Source organism: Tachypleus tridentatus, unplaced genomic scaffold (genome assembly GCF_004210375.1).
Source record: "Tachypleus tridentatus isolate NWPU-2018 unplaced genomic scaffold, ASM421037v1 Hic_cluster_2, whole genome shotgun sequence".
NCBI lineage: Eukaryota > Metazoa > Arthropoda > Merostomata > Xiphosura > Limulidae > Tachypleus > Tachypleus tridentatus.
The window spans coordinates 69229151-69237491 of record NW_027467782.1 but is presented as its reverse complement, the minus strand read 5'-3'; the positions used below and the strand labels follow the sequence as shown (position 1 = coordinate 69237491).

The window sequence follows — 8341 nt, the reverse complement described above, 5'->3', positions numbered from 1 at the left end:
GTGCTTCCGGCACTGCATGGGCAACCGCGTTCAACGTACCCGCTACGCCTCCTGACGTGGAGGAGAAGGAGAGAATCAGACAGGCCTGCCGATGCTTCCCGGCTCGCGAGAAGCTGTTGTTCTATTCAGGCACTTTTCAAACTTACTTTCGGTCTACGGGATTGCGACTACCGCCTCCCCGACGAGACCAATGTGGCCGATTGGCTTAAGAGAGACTGCCCGCTCTCACCAAACATGCCTAGGAGACTGTATTCCGACCCTCAGACAGGCGAGGCTCCGGGCGTGACCCGGAGCCGCAATGTGCGTTCGAAAAATGAGTGCTCAATGTGTCCTGCAATTCACACCAAGTCTCGCAGCTAGCTGCGTTCTTCATCGACCCACGAGCCGAGTGATCCACCGCTTAGAGTCGTGAATCTTTCCGTCAATTCCTGTTTCAATTAAAGACCACATTCTCGAACTGGAGGAAATGGAGAGACGTGCAGCCTCTCCTGTTTGCCACAAGGAACCCCGCTCGGGGCTCCTTAATATTTCCTCACCACCCGCCGACGGTGGATTTTCAGTTTCGAGACTTTATCACATGAAGCAGGCGGGCCCCTTCTAAAGACTAAGGGGCCTCATTAAACCTAGCAGCCGAGTTTGGCCCCGCGAGGAAACAGAGCCCGCGTGCTCGCGTAACCCTTACGTTTCCTACCCTGACGGGGCAGAGGACCAAACACGGTTACACCTCGCGTCAGCACAAGCGCCGTGGCTCGGACACCCGCTACGGGGTTCACCTGACGCGAGCATATAGGTACCTGAACGTTCTAGCTCTCATCCCACTGGATGCGGGAGAGCCACCGCGGCGAGACCAAACACACGTATTAACCATGTGCTACGCGGACCCCTTTCGCGGACGGTCCGGCGGTCTCCCGGGTATTGTTCAGAGAGAGTCTTTGTTTGGAGTGGGGAATCCCTGCCGGCAAGACGGGCCGAGCTGGGCACTCTCTACATCCCCGATAATGATCCTTCCGCAGGTTCACCTACGGAAACCTTGTTACGACTTTTACTTCCTCTAAATGATCAAGTTTGGTCATCTTTCCGGCACACAGGCGCGACCCGAAAGCCGCTCCAGCAGCCAGTCCGAAGACCTCACTAAATCATTCAATCGGTAGTAGCGACGGGCGGTGTGTACAAAGGGCAGGGACGTAATCAACACGAGCTGATGACTCGTGCTTACTGGGAATTCCTCGTTCAAGGGGAATAATTACAAGCCCCTATCCCTATCACGAAGGAGGTTCAACGGGTTACCCAGTCCTACCGGACAGGGGCAATCACACGCTGATTCCTTCAGTGTAGCGCGCGTGCGGCCCCGGACATCTAAGGGCATCACAGACCTGTTATTGCTCTGTCTCGTGCGGCTAAACGCCGCTTGTCCCTCTAAGAAGATCGACCGACACGTGTGATCAGTCGTCTATTTAATAGGCTAGAGTCTCGTTCGTTATCGGAATTAACCAGACAAATCGCTCCACCAACTAAGAACGGCCATGCACCACCACCCACTGAATCAAGAAAGAGCTCTTAATCTGTCAATCCTTCCAGTGTCCGGGCCGGGTGAGTTTCCCGTGTTGAGTCAAATTAAGCCGCAGGCTCCACTCCTGGTGGTGCCCTTCCGTCAATTCCTTTAAGTTTCAGCTTTGCAACCATACTTCCCCCGGAACCCAAACACTTTGGTTTCCCGGAAGCTGCCCGCCGAGTCGTTTGAGGAACTCAGGCGGATCGCTGGTTGGCATCGTTTATGGTTAGAACTAGGGCGGTATCTGATCGCCTTCGAACCTCTAACTTTCGTTCTTGATTAATGAAAACATTCTTGGCAAATGCTTTCGCAGTAGTTCGTCTTGCGACGGTCCAAGAATTTCACCTCTAGCGTCGCAATACGAATGCCCCGTCTGTCCCTCTTAATCATTACCTCGTGTTCCGAAAACCAACAAAATAGAACCGAGGTCCTATTCCATTATTCCATGCACCATTATTCAGGCGTTTCGCCTGCTTTGAGCACTCTAATTTTTCAAAGTAAACTTGCCGGCCACCCAAGACACTCAATCAAGGGCACCGAGGGAAAACCGGCAGGATGTTTAGGCCAGGAAGTAACCGCCAAAGCGGACCCCCTGTCTAGAACTGAGATCCAACTACGAGCTTTTTAACCGCAACAACTTTAATATACGCTATTGGAGCTGGAATTACCGCGGCTGCTGGCACCAGACTTGCCCTCCAATAGATCCTCGTTAAAGGATTTAGAGTGTACTCATTCCAATTACGGGGCCTCGATAGAGTCCCGTATCGTTATTTTCGTCACTACCTCCCCGTTCTGGGAGTGGGTAATTTGCGCGCCTGCTGCCTTCCTTGGATGTGGTAGCCGTTTCTCAGGCTCCCTCTCCGGAATCGAACCCTGATTCCCCGTTACCCGTTACGACCATGGTAGGCGCATAACCTACCATCGACAGTTGATAAGGCAGACACTTGAAAGATGCGTCGCCGGTGCTAGACCGTGCGATCAGCCAAAAGTTATCCAGAGTCACCATCATTTGCGGACCGAGGTCCGATTGGTCTTGGTCTAATAAATGCGCTCGTCCCGTGAGGTCGGAGCTTTGTTGCATGTATTAGCTCTAGAATTACCACAGTTATCCAAGTAGGAAAGTACGATCTAAGGAACAACGGCTGGATAATGAGCCATTCGCGGTTTCACCTTATTTCGGCATGTACTTAGACATGCATGGCTTAATCTTTGAGACAAGCATATGACTACTGGCAGGATCAACCAGGTATCTTTTCTCGTTCGGTGCAAGCCACCCGCTCCAACGGCGAGTAGAAACACCACTCTCGAATCGGCAGACGCGTGGCTAGATACACGCCTGCCGTTCTCTGTCTACTTCGTGTCACCAATCACGAGACAGACCTCTTACACACTCTAGAGTACGAGTTCTCCAAAACAACAGTTCCGATAAAACGAAACAAACTAGGGCGTATCAGGAAGAACCGACCTTCGGAGGACAGCTCAACCCACACTAAGCTATATCGAAAATGATGCATATTCCGATGTCTCGGCATGGTTACCCGAAACTCGTCGCATCAGCAGTGGGAACAGAACGTCTTTCGTAACAAAGACAATCGTTAATCGCTCGGATTAACTCGTACGCGTGCGGTCGAACGCACGTACTGCTTTTATCCCCGCTCGGACCGAGAGGGAAAGGGAAACAGTCACCGTTATTGACGTGCCCCGTGAAAGGGAAGGGCCGCTCGGACCCTTGGTTTGACAAGCTGAAATTCAACGGCTCGTGCAGAGCACGCTGCGGGTCCAGCATCCCTTGTGTCTCTGACTGAGACCGGCTAATCGCTCGGATTAACTCGTAGGCGTGCGGTCGAACGCACGTACTGCTTTTATCCCCGCTCGGACCGAGAGGGAAAGGGAAACATTCACCGTAAATAACATTCCCCGTGAAAGGGAAGGGCCGCTCGGACCCTTGGTTTGACAAGCTGAAATTCAACGACTCGTGCAGAGCACGCTGCGGGTCCAGCATCCCGTGTGTCTCTGACTGAGACCGGCTAATCGCTCGGATTAACTCGTAGGCGTGCGGTCGAACGCACGTACTGCTTTTATCCCCGCTCGGACCGAGAGGGATAGGGAAACAGTCACCGTTGTTCACGTGCCCCGTGAAAGGGAAGAGCCGCTCGGACCCTTGGTTTGACATGCTGAAATTCAACGACTCGTGCAGAGCACGCTGCGGGTCCAGCATCCCGTGTGTCTCTGACTGAGACCGGCTAATCGCTCGGATTAACTCGTAGGGGTGCGGTCGAACGCACGTACTGCTTTTATCCCCACTCGGACAGAGAGGGAAAGGGAAACAGTCACCGTTGTTCACGTGCCCCGTGAAAGGGAAGAGCCGCTCGGACCCTTGGTTTGACATGCTGAAATTCAACGGCTCGTGCAGAGCACGCTGCGGGTCCAGCATCCCGTGTGTCTCTGACTGAGACCGGCTAATCGCTCGGATTAACTCGTAGGCGTGCGGTCGAACGCACGTACTGCTTTTATCCCCGCTCGGACCGAGAGGGAAAGGGAAACAGTCACCGTAAATAACATGCCCCGTGAAAGGGAAGGGCCGCTCGGACCCTTGGTTTGACAAGCTGAAATTCAACGACTCGTGCAGAGCACGCTGCGGGTCCAGCATCCCGTGTGTCTCTGACTGAGACCGGCTAATCGCTCGGATTAACTCGTAGGCGTGCGGTCGAACGCACGTACTGCTTTTATCCCCGCTCGGACCGAGAGGGAAAGGGAAACAGTCACCGATATTGACGTGCCCCGTGAAAGGGAAGAGCCGCTCGGACCCTTGGTTTGACATGCTGAAATTCAACGGCTCGTGCAGAGCACGCTGCGGGTCCAGCATCCCGTGTGTCTCTGACTGAGACCGGCTAATCGCTCGGATTAACTCGTAGGCGTGCGGTCGAACGCACGTACTGCTTTTATCCCCGCTCGGACCGAGAGGGAAAGGGAAACAGTCACCGTAAATAACATGCCCCGTGAAAGGGAAGGGCCGCTCGGACCCTTGGTTTGACAAGCTGAAATTCAACGACTCGTGCAGAGCACGCTGCGGGTCCAGCATCCCGTGTGTCTCTGACTGAGACCGGCTAATCGCTCGGATTAACTCGTAGGCGTGCGGTCGAACGCACGTACTGCTTTTATCCCCGCTCGGACCGAGAGGGAAAGGGAAACAGTCACCGTTATTGACTTGCCCCGTGAAAGGGAAGAGCCGCTCGGACCCTTGGTTTGACATGCTGAAATTCAACGGCTCGTGCAGAGCACGCTGCGGGTCCAGCATCCCGTGTGTCTCTGACTGAGACCGGCTAATCGCTCGGATTAACTCGTAGGCGTGCGGTCGAACGCACGTACTGCTTTTATCCCCGCTCGGACCGAGAGGGAAAGGGAAACAGTCACCGTAAATAACATGCCCCGTGAAAGGGAAGGGCCGCTCGGACCCTTGGTTTGACAAGCTGAAATTCAACGACTCGTGCAGAGCACGCTGCGGGTCCAGCATCCCGTGTGTCTCTGACTGAGACCGGCTAATCGCTCGGATTAACTCGTAGGCGTGCGGTCGAACGCACGTACTGCTTTATCCCCGCTCGGACCGAGAGGGAAAGGGAAACAGTCACCGTTATTGACGTGCCCCGTGAAAGGGAAGGGCCGCTCGGACCCTTGGTTTGACAAGCTGAAATTCAACGACTCGTGCAGAGCACGCTGCGGGTCCAGCATCCCGTGTGTCTCTGACTGAGACCGGCTAATCGCTCGGATTAACTCGTAGGCGTGCGGTCGAACGCACGTACTGCTTTTATCCCCGCTCGGACCGAGAGGGAAAGGGAAACAGTCACCGTAAATAACATTGCCCCGTGAAAGGGAAGGGCCGCTCGGACCCTTGGTTTGACAAGCTGAAATTCAACGACTCGTGCAGAGCACGCTGCGGGTCCAGCATCCCGTGTGTCTCTGACTGAGACCGGCTAATCGCTCGGATTAACTCGTAGGCGTGCGGTCGAACGCACGTACTGCTTTTATCCCCGCTCGGACCGAGAGGGAAAGGGAAACAGTCACCGTTATTGACTTGCCCCGTGAAAGGGAAGAGCCGCTCGGACCCTTGGTTTGACATGCTGAAATTCAACGACTCGTGCAGAGCACGCTGCGGGTCCAGCATCCCGTGTGTCTCTGACTGAGACCGGCTAATCGCTCGGATTAACACGTAGGGTGCGGTCGAACGCACGTACTGCTTTTATCCCCGCTCGGACCGAGATCCCCGCTCGGAAAGGGAAACAGTCACCGTTATTGACTTGCCCCGTGAAAGGGAAGAGCCGCTCGGACCCTTGGTTTGACATGCTGAAATTCAACGACTCGTGCAGAGCACGCTGCGGGTCCAGCATCCCGTGTGTCTCTGACTGAGACCGGCTAATCGCTCGGATTAACTCGTAGGCGTGCGGTCGAACGCACGTACTGCTTTTATCCCCGCTCGGACCGAGAGGGAAAGGGAAACAGTCACCGTAAATAACATGCCCCGTGAAAGGGAAGGGCCGCTCGGACCCTTGGTTTGACAAGCTGAAATTCAACGACTCGTGCAGAGCACGCTGCGGGTCCAGCATCCCGTGTGTCTCTGACTGAGACCGGCTAATCGCTCGGATTAACTCGTAGGCGTGCGGTCGAACGCACGTACTGCTTTTATCCCCGCTCGGACCGAGAGGGAACGGGAAACAGCTACCCATATATTTTACGACAGTAACCTCTTCCACCGAGGCACGTCAAAAACCACCGTTACAGGTGGTGCCGAATCCACCGAGACGGGTAGAACGACAAACTTACTAGGAAAACGCCGCACAGTGTTCTTAAAACCATCACTTCTCGCAACATTCTTTTCGCTCCAATATATTGTTTCAATCCACCATTACGTTCGTTCATTCAATATCTCTCGGCCTCTTACATTCTTTGTTCGGCCATTTCTTAACACTATCGGCAGTCGTTTTCGCTAGTACTCACCACCTGTGTGGAAACGGGCCGTGACCAGCCCACAGGTCCCGGGCACGCCGGGTTAAAAGGTGAGAGGAGGCTTAACACAATGTTACAATCCTGTCTCAGACAGACTATGCCCCCTATATAGAGAAGGAAACTAAATTTAATGCCATCAGAACCCATTAGTACGGCATTTCAAAGTGCGGTAAAAGGCAAGGGACCAAGCGGAATAGTTCCGCATCGCTACCCTGAGTTGCGTCAAATTGGTCCTCAGTTTTGAGTGAAAAAGTGGTGAAAATGAACGCTGAAAAACAACGTTTCTAACTATCAAACTGATTTTGCCATTTCCTCCCACTTTCCAAATTTCACCGAACTCTCCTCACATCCATGCCGTCTTTGGCATCACTCTATACGGGAGAAAATTTCTTAAAGTCGTACTCCCTTTCAGGTCCGTCTCAGACAGACTATGCCCCCTATATAGAGAAGGAAACTACATTTAATGCCATCAGAACCCATTAGTACGGCATTTCAAAGTGCGGTAAAAGGCGAGAACCTATGCGGGCAAGTTCCGCATCGCAACCCTGAGTTGCGTCAAATTGGTCCTCAGTTTTGAGTGAAAAAGTGGTGAAAATGAACGCTGAAAACAACGTTTCTAACTATCAAACTGATTTTGCCATTTCCTCCCACTTTCCAAATTTCACCGAACTCTCCTCACATCCATGCCGTCTTTGGCATCACTCTATACGGGAGAAAATTTCTTAAAGTCGTACTCCCTTTCAGGTCCGTCTCAGACAGACTATGCCCCCTATATAGAGAAGGAAACTACATTTAATGCCATCAGAACCCATTAGTACGGCATTTGAAAGTGCGGTAAACGGCGAGAGCCTATGCGGGCAAGTTCCGCATCGCAACCCTGAGTTGCGTCAAATTGGTCCTCAGTTTTGAGTGAAAAGTGGTGAAAATGAACGCTGAAAACAACGTTTCTAACTATCAAACTGATTTTGCCATTTCCTCCCACTTTCCAAATTTCACCGAACTCGCCTCACATCCATGCCGTCTTTGGCATCACACTATACGGGAGAAAATTTCTTAAAGCCGTCCTCCCTTTGAAGTCCGTCTCAGACAGACTATGCTCCCTATATATAGAAGGAAACTACATTTAATGCCATCAGAACCCATTAGTACGGCTTTTGAAAGTGCGGTAAAAGGCGAGAGCCTATGCGGGCAAGTTCCGCATCGCAACCCTGAGTTGCGTCAAATTGGTCCTCAGTTTTGAGTGAAAAGTGGTGAAAATGAACGCTGAAAACAACGTTTCTAACTATCAAACTGATTTTGCCATTTCCTACCACTTTCCAAATTTCACCGAACTCTCCTCACATCCATGCCGTCTTTGGCATCACTCTATACGGGAGAAAATTTCTTAAAGTCGTACTCCCTTTCAGGTCCGTCTCAGACAGACTATGCCCCCTATATAGAGAAGGAAACTACATTTAATGCCATCAGAACCCATTAGTACGGCATTTGAAAGTGCGGTAAACGGCGAGAGCCTATGCGGGCAAGTTCCGCATCGCAACCCTGAGTTGCGTCAAATTGGTCCTCAGTTTTGAGTGAAAAGTGGTGAAAATGAACGCTGAAAACAACGTTTCTAACTATCAAACTGATTTTGCCATTTCCTCCCACTTTCCAAATTTCACCGAACTCGCCTCACATCCATGCCGTCTTTGGCATCACTCTATATGGGAGAAAATTTCTTAAAGCCGTCCTCCCTTTGAAGTCCGTCTCAGACAGACTATGCTCCCTATATATAGAAGGAAACTACATTTA

At 52.2% G+C, this 8341-nt stretch overlaps 2 non-coding genes across 2 annotated transcripts; both read right to left on the bottom strand.

Moving 5' to 3' along the window:
- Positions 1 to 254: 254 nt before the first annotated feature.
- Positions 255 to 408, bottom strand: LOC143243436 (5.8S ribosomal RNA). Its single transcript, XR_013024565.1, has one exon. It is a non-coding gene; the product is annotated as a 5.8S ribosomal RNA (ribosomal RNA).
- A 588-nt stretch (positions 409 to 996) lies between these two features.
- Positions 997 to 2801, bottom strand: LOC143243499 (small subunit ribosomal RNA). Its single transcript, XR_013024623.1, has one exon. It is a non-coding gene; the product is annotated as a small subunit ribosomal RNA (ribosomal RNA).
- Positions 2802 to 8341: the final 5540 nt, after the last annotated feature.